The sequence below is a fragment of the Dendrobates tinctorius genome, unplaced genomic scaffold (assembly GCF_039654945.1).
Source record: "Dendrobates tinctorius isolate UK_male_01 unplaced genomic scaffold, ASM3965494v1 ptg000079l, whole genome shotgun sequence".
In the NCBI taxonomy this organism is placed as follows: Eukaryota; Metazoa; Chordata; class Amphibia; order Anura; family Dendrobatidae; genus Dendrobates; species Dendrobates tinctorius.
This window is the reverse complement of record NW_027361747.1, coordinates 9,601,557-9,617,356: the sequence shown is the minus strand read 5'-3', so window position 1 is coordinate 9,617,356 and position 15,800 is coordinate 9,601,557. Positions and strand designations below refer to the sequence as shown.

Genomic DNA, 15,800 nt, shown 5'->3' with positions numbered 1-15,800 from the left:
ATTATTTGATCACCTACCAACCAGCAAGAATTTTGACTCTCACAGACCTATTAGTTTTTCTTTAAAGGCCCCGTCACACATAGCGATCTCGCTAGCGAGATCGCTGCTGAGTCACAAGTTTTGTGACACAACAGCGATCTCACCAGCGAGATCGCTGTGTGTGACAGCGATCAGCGAACAGCCCCCCCTGCCGGTATCGCTGATCGCTGCAAGAAATCTCTGGACATTTCTTTCGTCGCTGATCTCCCGCTGGCCAGCACGCATCGCTGTGTGTGACAGGCGGGAGACCATCGATCAGCGATAAAATAATAATAATAAAAAAAAAATATTACTATTCTCACCTTCCGACGTCCCGCGCAGCTATCCCGCCTCTCTCCACGCTCCGGTCCCAGTAATCCTTTGCAAGAATGACCGCGAGACTTCGCGATCCAGCGAGAACGGACGTCATCGCGGTAATTCTCGCAAAGGATTACTGGGACCGGAGCATGGAGAGAGGCGGGAATGCTGCGCGGGACGTCGGAAGGTGAGAATAACAATATTTTTTATTTTAATTCTATTTTTGACATGAATCAGTGCTGAACACAGCGATGCCGCACTCGTGGCGTCACTGTGCTAATCGCTGGTGAAGCTGTCTGTTTGACAGCTCACCAGCGATCACATAGTGATTCACCAGCGATCCTGACACGTTGATATCATTGTCGGGATCGCTGGTAAGTCGCTATGTGTGACGGGGCCTTAAGAAGCCATCCTACTCTGCACTCATTACCTCTACTAACTGCACCTGTTTGACCTTGTTAACTGTATGAAAGACACATGTCCACACACTCAATCAATCACCCTCTTACCTCTCCACCACGGCCAAGACCAAAGAGCTGTCTAAGGACACCAGAGACAAAATTATATATCTGCACAAGGCTGGGATGGGTTACCGGACAATAGGCAAGCAGCTTAGTGAGAAGGCAACAACTGTCGTTGCAATTATTAGAAAAAGAAAGAAACACAAGATGACTGTCAATCTTCCTTGGTCTGGGGCTCCATGCAAGATCTCGTCTCGTGGGGTAAGGATGATTCTGAGAAAGGTAAGGATTCAGCCAAAAATTACACAGGAGGACCTAGTCAATGACAGGAAGAGATCTGGGATCACAGTCTCAAACATCATAGTTAGTAACTGTCATGTCCGCCATCTTTGTCATGTCTGTTTTGTCTCAAGAACTCCTGGAGCGATGTGCATGTGCATATCTTGTCTGCTGTCCTGCATGTTCACTAGAGCAGTGTGCACACTCACCTTATGTCTGAGCTGCAGTCTGCCTTCTGTGATCTTCTCGTCATGTCTAGGATTCCTGATCATGTGTTCCTGCCTGGATCCTGCACTGTCTGGTTCTGCAATCATCTCGTCATGTCTGAAACGCTGATCATGTGACCTTTCCTAGGATCCTGCACTGTCTGGTTCGGCAATCATCTTGTCATGTCCAGAACTCTGATCATGTGACCTGTCTAGGTTTCAGCACTGGATCTGCAGTCGTCTCGTCATGTCTGGAACTCTGATCATGTGACTGTGCTCTGTTAGCCTGTGGATCTGAACCCGGAAGTGCTCCCCTGGTCCTGACCTGGAAGAGGAGGTGCTATGCCCTTTATCAGGCCGCCCATTCCTATGCTCAGGGCCTGAGTATTGTGTGGTGTCCCAGCATGGCTGCTTGGTCTGTGGGGCTCGCCCTCTATTTTGTGCCCTTGCACTCTGCTCTGTCGTGCATCTCTGCACATGCTCCGTGCTCGTACTCCATCTCTTGTCCCGTGCCTTGTCTTATGTTTGTCCGTTGTGCCATGTTCGTCCTTGTCCTGCTTGGACTTGTAGTCCTTCTGTAATTCTCTGCCTTGCCTTCGCTGTGCTCTGCCTTGTTCCTCCCTATGGTCTCTGTCTTTGCTTGCTCTGCCTCGCTCTCTCTGCTATGGTGCTCTGTAGTGCTCCCTGGCACACACACCATTCCTCCTCTCTTTCAGTTTGTGTTCTCTTCCATGTCTAGTCCCAAGGTCCTTCCTTGGCCTGGCTCTGGGCTTTGGCCTACGCTCCGCTGCTAGACTCTTTTCCTATTATGCTCTCTTGCACATTTCTAGGCTAGTCCCAAGGTTCTCCCTTGGCCCGGCTCTGGGCTTCGGCCTATGCTCCGCTGCTAACTCTGTTCTCGCTCTGACCTGATTCTGTGTTTCTGCCTATGCTTCCATTCCTGGTTCTGTACTCTGTTTAAGCTCTGCCTTGTTTCTCATCTTGTCTCCCTTGCTCTGTTTCTTCGTATGCTCTTTGCATGCGCCTGGCCTTCCTAGCCTCCTGTTTGTGCCTCAGCCGTGCCCGCCTGCTTGTGCCTCAGCCGTGCTCGTTGGTCAGTGACAGCTGTGTCGCCTGCCATGCCTCAGGCGGGTTCGCTGGAGTCTTGCCCGTCTGTCAGTGCCGCAGTCCGATCAGCTAGCCAGTGCCCCAGCCGTGCCCTCTGTGCTCCCTTGCACTTCACGCTGTTTCCGCACTGTGCTCTGCGTGCTCTCTAAAGCAAGTGCAGGTCCTCGCCTGCCCATGGCATACCTCCCCGTGCTTCTGTAAAAGTATGCGCAGGCTTTGCCATGTTCCCTGTCGTGCCCTCTTGCACGCACAGGTCCTAACCTGGTCCTTGAACCCTGTCCCTGGCGTGCCTCTCTGCACGCGCAGGACTCTGCCTCGCCTGATCCTGGCGTGCCTCTCTGCACACGCAGGACTCTGCCTTGTGACCTTGTGCCTTGGCGTGTCTCTACACACGCACTCTGTCTCGTACCTTGTGCCTTGGCGTGTCTCTACATGCACTCTGTCTTATCCTATGCCTTGGTGTGGCTCTACACACGCACCCTGTCTTGTTTTGTGAACCCTGGCGTGTCCCCTACACACGCACCTAGTCTTGAGCCCTTGCGTATCCCCTACACACGCACCATGCCTTGAACCCTGGCGTGTCCCCTACACACGCACCTAGCCTTGGACCTCGGCGTGTTCCCTAACACGCACCATGCCTGGATATCTGTCGTGCCTCCTTGCCTGAAACCTGGTTTGCCTGCCGGATGCCATGAGCTGGATGACTGCGGCCTGACGTCCGGAGCTGATGTCCGCAGCCTGATGTCTATCGTTGCCAGCAGTCCGGAGTCCGATGCCATCGCGCCGTTACCTGTACCTAGGCGTGCCACCTGGCATGTACCATGCTATGGACCTTTGCGTGCCCACGCACGCACCTTTCCGTGTTTGCTTTCTCACGTTTTTACACTGTATGTGATCCATACAGTGGACCAGCCGTGCATCGTTCCGAAACCCCGTGACAAACCAACTACTACCCTAGTGCGAAACCATACGTAGCAACACCCTTCCCAACCAATATAATCTAGACATTAATAAAGGTTTAAGTGAGCCTTACTTACTAGGCTGACTCCGAGGAACCCCACGGAACAGCCGTCACGTGTCCTCCGCGTCGAGCACCGCAACTGCGATCTTCTCCATGGATCTACGCCGACTGCAGCCCTCCTGGGCCGCAGCGCCAGCGCCCAGACCGACTGTCTGTCCGGGAACGCTTGGCAAAAAGTCACCGGCTCGGAGCCTCAAACAGGGGGGGGGAGGTTGGCGCTCCAGCCGCAGACAAAACCTTCTGAATCTGGCACCCAACGCCTGGGGAACGCGACGCCAGACCACATGACCTGTGGCCCTTGGCTGCTGAAGGGTGGCCACATGACCGTGCCACCGCCCGCTTCCCCCCAGCGCCGCGAGAAAGGAAATGAGGCCGGTGACGTCACACACCACCTCGCCACCGGGCTCCTTGCCGCGCCACGTCACCGCCGTCCACCGATGCCGATGACCGTGCCGGGTCAGGTGACCACGCCGGGTAACGTGGCCGCGACGTGCGCGTCACCACTGTGTGCCGCGATCCGAAATGGAGGGGAGGCCGGCCACGTCACTCACCGCCCCGCTGTCTTGCTGCCTGCTTCTCGACTTCTGGCTCCGGCCCCGCGATGTCTTCTGCAACAGGTCTGCTAATGGGGCTCATCCTCTGCTGCAAACTTAACTCCGGGCTGAGGTGCTCAGGAGGCCGTGATCGTCGCTGCCGCTTCGGAGGCAGAGGGGTCCCATCTTCTCCGCCGTCGCCATCACCGGACCATCGCTGCAGCTGTTCCTTCATCCACTGCTGGCCGCGCTGCTCCATCATCCTCTTCATCTGTGCCACGAGGTATTCCATCTTCTGGATCCAAAGATTCAAGCTGAAGTCCCAGATGTGAGGGGCTGATGATTCCGGATGTCTGCAAGGTAAGGAATGACCATCCCCCCACAGTTCTGCCCTATATATCCATCCCACAACTGACCACTCCCTGCCCATCACATTGCACCATAAGCCCCATAGCTCCAACCCACACCTTCCCCACAAACACAAAAGCACTACACCTTAACCCTTCACTAACCCTCAGGCCTAGCATCCCTCCTTAGTCATGTGCGCCCTCACTGTAGCCCCTTTGGGGCAGGCGTCCGGGCTTGCCTTTCCCAAATCCTCAACATTGTTTGCAGACCGGATACCATTCTGGTCGCTCTTCTCTGAACTTGCTCCAGTTTCTTCATGTCTTTTTTCGTATCATGACCCACACAGTAGTACTCACACAATATAATGTTGCGAACACTGTATGATGCCCCCAAAGCCCACTTACACACAGTCTAATGCTACCATAGTTCCCCAGTACAAGGTATAATGCCTTCACACTGTTTCATGGTCCCACAGTCCTCTTACAAGTTACAAGTACTATTAAAATTAAAAATAAACATCATATAAACACTTAACCCCCGATTCAGGCGATTCCACCAGCAAACTATGGCAAAGCTTGGTGAACCAACACGGGGATGTCATGGTGCCGGGACATGCATAGAACGTCAAAATCCCAGTGCGATGATGGCATTGCTGTACTTTCTCCCAGAAATTCTCTAGTGTGTCACCCTGATATTCCATACGTGTAGGCCTAAAGCACTTTGTGGCCTATAGAACAAAGAACAATAGTATAGGGAATCCATGTCTCCCTGCTTTATCGGGGAGTTAAACTGTATCTCCGAGCTGTACACGCAAATACAGTTAAGAGTGGCGTTCGCTACCGGTAGAACCCTCTGCATGAGGGTCCAGGGCAACCACCAGCTCTGCCCTCCCAGAAGGTACGCTAGTGTAATAATAGCCCATTTCTATCTAAAATTATACACTGACTATACTTGATGGACACTGAAACATGCTCATACCAGAAGTGAAAATCTAGGTGATCTGTCTTCTGTGAAGCCCTAGATATTGAGTACAACTCAGGGAATGACTTGCAGATGGTCTTGATAGATCATTGTCTTATACACCATCACTTGTATTGTGATAATGTGGTGATTATGAGTAGTAGATCACACATGTGGTTGTCATGCTGTAATACTATTGCTCAGTAACACCTGTCTCACCTGGATACTATTTTATGCCTATTGTCTCACTTGGGAGAAATTATGTCCCTTAAAATCCTGCTGTTGCTGGTGACTCTGTAATTATCAGGTAAAAATATAACCTGTCACGTGGAACTGGCTAATTAGTCCCTTTGCTTCTATTTTATCTAAATCTGACTGAGACAGATCGGCCCCATTAATGAGCTCTCCGAGGTCACTGGCTTGTTGTTATAGAGCAAACACATCTTCTCATTTATCGAGCGCTAACGCAGTTTGTAATGTTCTTACAAAAATGAAATAAATAGATTATTTTAGGATTAACTTTAGAATTGCTGAACCTCCTCCTACAATGACTTACAGTGAAAATATATAATATTGTGAGCGCTCTGCAAAATCAGGCCATTCATGAGGAATGTGCTGTACATGCTGAAAACTAAGCGTAAGTGGATGTGTAATTAGAGGACACAGTAGTCACAAACTAATGTCATATATGGACCAAAGTGCTTTTAAATGACAGCTGGAGGTACATGAAGAAATTAACTGTGAGGATGCTTTTGCCAACTTGCTGCAAATTTTTAAATACGTTTCTGTAGGAAACACAGGAAGTGAATAATAAAAAATCATATTATATATTAAAGAGTTGATCTCTCTTTTTTGTATCACCCATCAAAAAGTGCATTTGAAAACACCCTCCCCATGCATGTGGCAATTTTCTCACTTACTCTACACTGTAACTATTAGTTACTAGCTGAAGAGCCCGGGCATAGTAACTAACTATGGTTAGTTATAACAAATTATAATGATTATATCTATATATAAAGCTGTGTATAGCCCCGCCCACTCCGAATAGCCACATTCACTATAATATCCCACACAATCCCATCAGCCAGAGTTACCGGACTACAACCCCTAATATCCCACATCATCTCGTCAGCCAGAGCTACCGGACTACTACCACTAATATCCCACATCATCCCGTCAGCCAGAGCCACCAGACAACTGCCACTAATATCCCACATCATCCCGTCAGCCAGAGCTACTGGACTACTACCCCTAATATCCCACATCATCCCGTCAGCCAGAGCTACCGAACTACTACTCCTAATATCCCACATCATCCCGTCAGCCAGAGCCACCGGACTACTAACCCTAATATCCCACATCATCCCGTCAGCCAGAGCTACCGAACTACTACTCCTAACATCCCACATCATCCCGTCAGCCAGAGCCACCGGACTACTACCAGTAATATCCCACATCATCCCGTCAAAGCCACCGGACTACTACCCCTAATATCCCACATCATCCCATCAAAGCCACCAGACAAATACCACTAATATCCCACATCATCCCGTCACAGCCGCTGGACTACTACCCCTAATATCCCACATCATCCCGTCAGCCAGAGCCACCGGACTACTACCCCTAATATTCCACATCATTCCGTCAGTCTGGGGTCAGAACCAGAGCGCTGAGTGGAACAGTCCTAACTTCCATACTGAGGATCCCTTTTAGAGAGGCCTGGCGTCAGAACCAGAGTGCTGAGTGGATTTGCCCTGACTTCCATACCAATGATCCCTTTAATAGAAGCCTGGGGTGAGAATCAGAGCGCTGAGGAATTTACCCTAACTTCTATACCAGAGATCCCTTTAAGAGAGGCCTGGGGTCAGTAACAAAGCGCAGAGTGGATTTGCCCTCACTTCCATACCAGGGATCCCTGTAAGAGGGGCCATGGGTCAGAACCAGAGCACTGAGTGGATTTGCCCTAACTTCCATACCGGGGATCCCTTTAAGAGAGCCTGGGATCAGAACCAGAGAATTGAGTGGATTTGCCCTGACTTGCATACCAATGATTCCTTTAATAGAACCCTGGGGTCAGAATCAGAGTGCTGAGGGATTGTCCCTAACTTCCATACAGGAGATCAGAGAGCCTGGGGTCAGTACCAGAGCATTTGAAGGCAAATGCCCTGACTTCCATACCGGGGATCCCTTTAAGAGAGGCCTGGGGTCAGAACCAAAGCGCTGGATGGATTTGCCCTGACTTCCATACCGGAGATCCCTTTAAGAAAGGCCTGGGGTCAGTATCAAAGTGCAGAGTGTATTTGTCCTAACTTCCATACCAATGATCCCATTAAGAGACCCTGGGGTCAGAACCACAAAGCTGAGTGGAACGGTCCTAACTTCTATACCGGGGATCCCTTTAAGAGAGGCCTGGGTTCAAAACCAAAGCGGTGGATGGATTTGCCCTGACTTCCATACCGGAGATCCCTTTAAGAGGGAAGATGTGCCTATGGAATGGAGGATGGGTATTTTGGCATGGGAGGGGGGATTTATTTCTGTCATGTGCGCTCTGCTCCTTCCTGGGGGGCAGACAATGGCTGGGAGCTTATGTTCCCAGGGATGTTAGATTTCTTCTCCCACCATGTCAGTGTCTGCTGAGGTGTTGTCAAGAGGGAAAACTTGCTCATAGCAACCAATCACAGCTGAGCTTCTTTTAACCAGCTCTGGTGAAATGAGAGATGCTTAGTGATTGGTTGCAAGGAAAACTGTTGCTCATAGCAATCAATCACAGCTCAACTTCTTTTGAACAGCTCTGGTGAAATGAAAAATGATTAGTGATTGGTTGGTGATACACACATACATACGGTTTTATATATAGAGCTAATAACTATGTCACTGTCTTCCCTGATTAATTATAAATGCCACACTGTTCCTATCTTAAGTGTCCCCCTTCATGCTGCCCCCTTTCCATACTGGGCCCCCTTTCCAAACTGTCTTCTCACAATGTATCCACCCTATACTCCTCAGTCTTTATACTGTGCCCCCCTCCTCACACTCCCACTCCTCTGCAAATGGACCTTTCCTTGCTGTGTCCTCAAACCATCCCCCCATGCTGCCCATTTTTGTAATGCCTCCGTACACTACCCAGTCTTTATTTTGTGCACCCTCAAGCTTTGTCTATACTGTCCCCCTCGCAGTTCCCCCCCATATTATACCCTCACACTGACCCATCACACTTCCCCCATATTGTCCTCTCACACTTTACCTGCTATACTGTTTTCTCACACTCCCCCCATACTGTCTCCTCACACTTTCCAGCCCCCATAGTATCTCCTTGCGATATTCACCCTATACTGAACTCTCACACTTTCCCTTCCATACTGTTCACCATGGAAGTGCCGGTGGTCAGAGCTTCAATTATACTTGATCCTGTAAAACGCATGTAAATTTAATGCTGGGGCAGGCTGTTAAGGGGGTTTTACACATAGCGATATCGCTAGCAATATCGCTATAACGTCACCGATTTTGTGACGTTATAACGATATCGCTAGCGATATCGCTACATGTGATGCTCACATCCGACCGGCTCCTCCACTGTCCATCGCTGATCGCGCGAGATCGGCCGGCTCCATTTCTCGTTGGGCGCTTCTTACTGGGCTTCCTGTGGCACCGACGAGCGACGTGTGGAGGCGGGCGGGAGGACGTCTTCATCGCCGCGTCTGAAAGGTAAGTATCGTCCGCTGTATCGCTGTGAGATCTGCCTGTGTGGCAGCTCACTAGTGATCATTTAGCGATGCACCAGCGATCCTGACCGGGTCGTATCGTGGTCGGGATCGCTGGTGCATCGCTAAATGTAAAAGGGCCTTTAGTTTAAAAACCAACCTGGAGAACGGCCACATCTCATTTCCAGCTGTGTAAAATTCCCGCTCTGGGAGACACTTTGGACAGACAAATTAGGCGGCTTAATAGCCTGTTAGCTATGCAAATGACAAATGCCCTGCCTGCCCCCCAGGATAAGCCTCTGGATATATTCTTTCATGTTTTTCATGGTTTTTCTTGAGAGGTTCATACGAAGGCCTATACAATAGTAACCCTACAATAGAGCATAGTGCATGTGTATAAGCCCTAAAGTACGTAGTGGTATGATTCGGCACGAATTAGGACACTATTATATTCTATTCTATATATATAATGCTAGTTTGTGTTTATTCCTGGTTAGTAATCTTAAATGAACACAGAAAGCGACATGGCATTTTGGGGTTTTCAGTCTATTTTTAGTGAACGGTTCTCTACACATAACTTCTATATAGGCCTGTGATTGACAAAAAAATGGGGTTAAGTAATTACCACGAGCTATTTATCTCCTTGAATAACCACTATTGAGACAAACAAGCATAATTGTAACTGACAAGACTTATGCAACTACAATTGCGGCAATATCTACTTGAAGAATTACTTTTTATGATTTTATTATACAGAAGCCATGCAGAACCATGAATCAGCACTTTTAGTGTGGAAGGAAATAAATATTTCATTCTGCTGGTTTTCATACCAATGGCATAAGAGAAAAAAACCTGCTGCTCCTTTACCAATGCTGCCTGATTTTGTCACTGGTCTCCATTCTTCACTGCAGCCAATAATTGGCCAGTGCAGTGATCCCTTGTTTACCACTGTGACCTGTGATTGTGCTCTGTCTGGTCCTTGCAGGGGTTGTACTCACTCATGTGCAATGGGAGGAAAAAAGTTCATGTGGGTTTATTGCTTCATAAACCCCAGAAGCACAAACAGAAACTAAACAGCCCTTAGATCAGGCAAAACAAAGTCACAATGTCCTTAGCAGGGCTCTGCTCCCTCAGGCCTGTGGGCACAAAGGCTGGGTTAGCGTCCAGTATTCAGGCTCGGTCTGGAGCCAAACACACAGGAGGCCTTCTCCCTCCTAATTCACAGACCATGTGCCAAACAACAGCCTCCGTCATATAGGTCGTAACCACACCCAGATGTGAGGTATGTTGGTAGCCAGACCCACCCATCTCTCATAGCTACACGCGACCTGGTCCCAGGTGCAACAAACAAACCTCTAAGTGCTCTAGACTCTGGCTGCAGCCACTTCTGGACTAGGTGCAACAGGTCAAACCATTGGGTGCCAGGTGGTTTGTGAACCCGCTGTGCCCTGAGAGCCACTGTCACCCCCAAGCATGCAAGAATCTCAGTTTTTAGCTTGCCATACTCTTTGGCATCCTGCAAAGCTAAATCATAGTACACCTTCTGGGTTTCAACCGTGAAGTATGGCACCAGTACCTCTGCCCACTGCTCTGGCGGGAGTTTCTCCCTCTCGGCGACCCTTTCAAACACCGTCAGGAAGGCCTCAACATCATCCCCGTGGGACAATTTCTGCAAAGCACATGTTACCGCCTTCCGGACGTGGACGTCATCAGCCAGACCTGGGGTTGGGGCGCTCGTCCTGCCCTGGATGGCCGTTGCTAGAAGCTGCATCTGCTGCCGTTGTTCCTGCTGGTTCTGTTGGATCTGCTGTAACAACAGCCTGTTGGTCTCTTGCTGCTGCTGTGACATGACCAGGTGTTTCAGCAGGTCCTCCAGTTTGTCTGGCGATGCTTGCTGGCTTGCGACCGACTTAATCCAGGACATGCAGTCCTTCTTGTAATAATAATAAAAATAATAATCTTTATTTTTATATAGCGCTAACATATTCCGCAGCGCTTTACAGTTTTGCACACATTATCATCACTGTCCGCGATGGGGCTCACAATCTAAATTCCCTATCAGTATGTCTTTTGGGTGTGGGAGGAAACCGGAGTACCCGGAGGAAACCCACGCAAACACGGGGAGAACATACAAACTCCTTGCAGATGTTGTCCTTGGTGGGATTCGAACCCAGGGCAGCGCTAACCACTGAGCCACCGTGCTGCCCTCACCGTGCTGTAGCAGTCTCACATCTCTGTTGGGAACTCTGCCCACATTCTCCACCAATTGTAGGGGTTGTACTCACTCGGGTGCGATGGGAGGAAAACATGAGGCACGTTCCTTTAAAAGTTCATGTGGGTTTATTGCTCAATAAACCCCAGAAGCACAAACAAAGTAAACAGCCTTTAGATCAAGCAAAACAAAGTCAATATGTCCTTAGCAGGGCTCTGCTCTGTCAGGCCTGTGAGCACAGAGATTGGGTTAGTGTCCAGTATTCAAGCTCAGTCTGGAGCCAAACACACAGGAGGCCTTCTCCCTCCCAATACACAGACCATGTGCCAAACAACAGCCTCCATTATATAGGCTGTAACCACACCCAGATGTGAGGTGTGTGGGTAGCCAGAGCCGCCCATCTCTCACAGCTACCCGCAACCTGTTCCCAGGTGAAACAAACGAACCTCTTAGTGCTTTCATGCACTAGAGAAAATACTCTGGTTTACATCATAGAGACAAGCCATCTCTGTGACACATGCCGCCGATTGACTATGCGACCATTAGCCACACTACATCCTGAAGAAAAAGCATGGAGATCAGTGAGGAATGCAGACAGGAGCTGAAGAGAAGCAGTGGGATTGGTAAGGCGATTATGCTTTTTTATTTGATTTTTCTCTGAGCCATTGATGGTTAGTCGAAAATTCTCTGCACTTTCAGTGAAAAATATATTTTAATCAACTTTTAGAAAAGTCATATACATCATTTTTGGACACAAGCTACATGCTTTTCAATACACTTTGTCAATATGTTAACAAGCTTTCATATTCCCTCATTAAAAAAATACATGCACTGCTGTCTTACCTCTTCATCAGAATCAGTTCACATGCAAGCTCAATGTTGTCATACGGTGTGAAAGTGGTCTGGCATCCAGTATCTTCTTCATTGCTGACACTTGTGTTTGAACTTCTCTATCCACATCTTCAAGACAAAACACAAGCCCCATGCACTAATAAGTGTGCCATCTTACTGAGAAGTGCAACTCCAAGGTTATACAATGTAGTAATTGTCATGATCCCAGTGCAGATTTTTGAGCTGCACGTCAGGGGTTAATGTCTGGAGCTCAGTGCAGGTTTTGACCTGCACACATGGGGTTAATGATGGTGACCTCTTTCTGGTTCTGGGAGAGCTTCTTAAACCCCTGGGAAGCTTCAATCCCTGCCAGTTATACTTTTGCCTTCGGCCTAGTGTGCTGACCCCTGTGTGCCTGTGCCTGTTTGTTGTTATAGCTTGTTTCTATGGTTCTGACCCAGTTCTGTTTCCCGTTGTGAGTTTGCCTGTTGATTCTGTACTGGTACTGCGTTATTATCTCTGTGTATGACTCATTGCCTGTGACCTGACTACTCTCTGCTCACCCCTTTTGTACCTTGCAGCTATCTCTGTGTATGACTCATTGGCTACTTCCTGACTATTCTCCCTGTCTATGCCCCTTGGTAACTTTGTCTCGCAGTTACCCTGCCAGGAGTCTCTTGCTGCTCCTAGCTCCCTGGAGTTTAGGCCACGCCCCTAGCAGTCACATGCTTCAGGTCCTGCGGCTCTGAAGTACGCATCTACTCGGCTGCTGCCCGCTCCACAGGTATCGTTGAGCACAGTTCGCTTTACTCAGAACATGCGCACTGGCTCAGTGAGCAAGTTAAGTGCGGTGTTCCTGACATTATAACTGGCCTAGGACCTTCATCAGAAAAATCTCGTTTACTGGATGGCCAGTGGAAATGTTAAATGGCTGGCGTCTGGAAAGCGTATGTGGACTGAGCCATCCAAAATTAGAACAGGGAGCCCTACGCTGTACAGCTGCCTGTTCTAATTTTGGACGGCTCAGTCCACATACGCTTTCCAGACGCCAGCCATTTAACATTTCCACTGGCCATCCAGTAAACAAGATTTTTCTGATGAAGGTCCTATGCTGGACCGAAAACGTTTAAACCTTTCTGTCTGGATGCACAAAATAAAAGTGTCTGAATATTTCACATATTGAGTGCCAAGATTTTTGTCATTTTTGATTGATGGGTTGGATACCCGACTTGAGCACCAACAACCAAATTATTCCTCAGTGCCGTGCTCTCTTTATAGGATTATAACTGGCCTGCAATCTTTTTTTCTCTCCTCACTTCTGCAGCATGGATCTGAGCAGGTGAAATGCTTGACTCAATCACTGCAGAAGCTTAGATTGGAACACCAAGCTCTGGCCCAGTCCCAATGGCGGGTTGAGGACTCAGTTCAGGGGGTACTTTCAGCAGGCTTCCAGCAGGTGGGGAATAGAGATGTTATTTTGGTCCCACCCGAATCCCCGGTTAAATTGCCAGATACGTTTTCTGGTAACAAAGATGATTTCAGGGCATTTAAGGAGGGCTGTAAGCTCTTTTTCTCTTTGAGACCCCGCTCCTCTGGGGATGAGAAAGAGGGTGGGGGTAGTTATGTCCCTGCTTAGAGGGTCTCCACAAGCCTGGGCATTTTCGCTTTTTTCTTCTGCCCCTGAGAGAATGTCTGTGGATGCGTTTTTTGAAGGCTTAGGGCTTATTTATGATGAGTCTGATAGAGTGCGGTTGGCTGAGGACAAGGTGATGAGTGTCTGTCAGGGGGGAGCACTCGGCCGAATGGTTCTGTACTGAATTCACACATTGGGCAGCCGAGATTTCCTGGAGTGATGCCGCCCTTCGGGGGCTGTTCCACAGAGGCCTGTGTGAACGTCTGAAGGATGCTTTGGCACTCCATCCTCCGCCTGACTCCCTGGAGGATACCATGACCCTAGCGGTTCGCATGGATCGCAGACTGCGGGCTAGAGGCGTTATGCAACGGAAAACACCATTATTCTTCAGTGGAGATGAGACCCGGACTCTTCCTGCGGCTATGGAGGTGAGCGCTGTCACCTGTGAGGAAAAAGAAAGAAGACGCCGCCGGGAGAAGCTGTTGTGCTTCTATTGTGGGAAATCCGGACACTGGAAGAAGGACTGCCCCTCCTGTCCGTCATCCTCCAAGATGGCGGGAAACGACTAGGTCTGGGTAGTAGTCGAGGAGGCTACCCAGACCTTCAGGTACAATTTTCCTCACGTGCAAAAATGGTTCTGCAGGTGGAACTGGAACTTGGTTATGGTCCTGTTCAGACTACTGCTTTTGTTGACTGTGGTTCTGCTGTGAATCTGATTGATACCAAAGTTATGACTCTCAATAAGATAGGGACAGTCAGGCTTCAGGATCCTGTTAAACTTGTGGCAATTGACTCGTCTCCTCTTACCCAGGGCGGTATCTGTTGCAGGTCTGAACTTTTTTCTCTAAAAGTGGGTTCCACTCATGTGGAAAAACTAAGTTGTCTGGTGCTAGATAACTTGCCTGCAGGACTGGAACTGGGGATGCCTTGGCTTCAACGCCATAATCGTACCATTGATTCGGTTACAGGGGAAATCACTCAATGGGGATGCAATGATAAATATGATAACCTGGGACATCTTGTTAACACTGTTAAATCCGTGTCTGTCGTCTGTCGGTCTGGAAGGTATTCCGGAGTACCTGAAGGATTTCGAAGATGTTTTTTCCGAAAGTGAGGCTGAGGCGCTGCCACCACATAGACCCTACAATTGTGCCATTGATTTAGTACCTGGAGCCAAGTTACCTAAGGCTCGATTGTTCAATTTGTCTGGGCCTGAGCGCCAAGCCATGAAGGAGTACATAGCTGAAAGTCTCCACAAAGGGCATATCAGGCCTTCTGTGTCACCTGTGGCAGGAGGATTCTTTGTGAAGAAAAAAGATGGTGGTTTGCGGCCGTGCCTCGACTTTCGAGAACTTAACAAGATAACGGTTAGGAACACTTACACGCTTCCCCTCATCCCAGACTTATGTAACCAGTTAGCAGGAGCCCAATGGTTCTCCAAGTTAGACCTGCGGGGGGCCTACAATCTGATAAGGGTTCGGGAAGGGGACGAGTAGAAAACTGCATTCCTCACATCAGAAGGACTCTTTGAGAACCTGGTTATGCCATTTGGGTTAACCAATGTACCCGCTATTTTGCAGAATTTCATCAATGTTGTGTTTTCTGACCTGATAGGCCATTTTGTTATTAATTTTTTTGGATGACATTTTGGTGTATTCCCCGGACAGTCAATCTCACTTGCAACATCTAAGGACAGTTCTCCAGAGACTCAGGGAGAACCAATTGTTCGCTAAATTGGAAAATGTTCGTTTTTTGTACAGGAACTGTCTTTTTTGGGGTTGATTGTGTTCTATGAGGGGTTTCGTATGGATCCTAAGAAGGTGCTGGCGATCGCTGACTGGGTTCAGCCTCGAGATCTCAAGGGGCTCCAGCGCTTCTTAGGATTTGCGAACTATTATCGAAGATTCATTAAAGGTTTCTCACAAGTGGTTAAACCACTCACGGATCTTACCCAGAAGGGCGCTGATGTAAAAAATTGGTCTGTACTCGCTAAGGAGTCCTTTTCAGCGATTAAGAAATGTTTCATGTCTGCCCCGATGTTGGTACAACCAGACCCGTCCAAACCATTCATTGTGGAGGTGGATGCTTCTGAAGTGGGGGTGGGGGCTGTGCTGTGCCAGGGTCCGGCCACCCTTACCAATCTCAAACCCTGTGCCTTCTTCTCCAAGAAGT

General features: G+C 48.9%; 1 protein-coding gene across 2 annotated transcripts in view; it reads right to left on the bottom strand.

The window, feature by feature from the left end:
- Window positions 1-15,800, bottom strand: part of NIPAL1 (NIPA like domain containing 1) — a 94,094-nt gene that overhangs the window by 51,791 nt on the left and 26,503 nt on the right. The window contains exon 2 of one of the 2 annotated variants that reach the window (XM_073583472.1): window positions 12,008-12,124. The gene's annotated coding sequence lies outside the window, so the exon portion shown is untranslated. Of the gene's footprint in view, window positions 1-1,285; window positions 1,316-12,007; window positions 12,125-15,800 lie in introns of those variants that run through there. The other variant, XM_073583473.1, reaches the window with a different exon arrangement.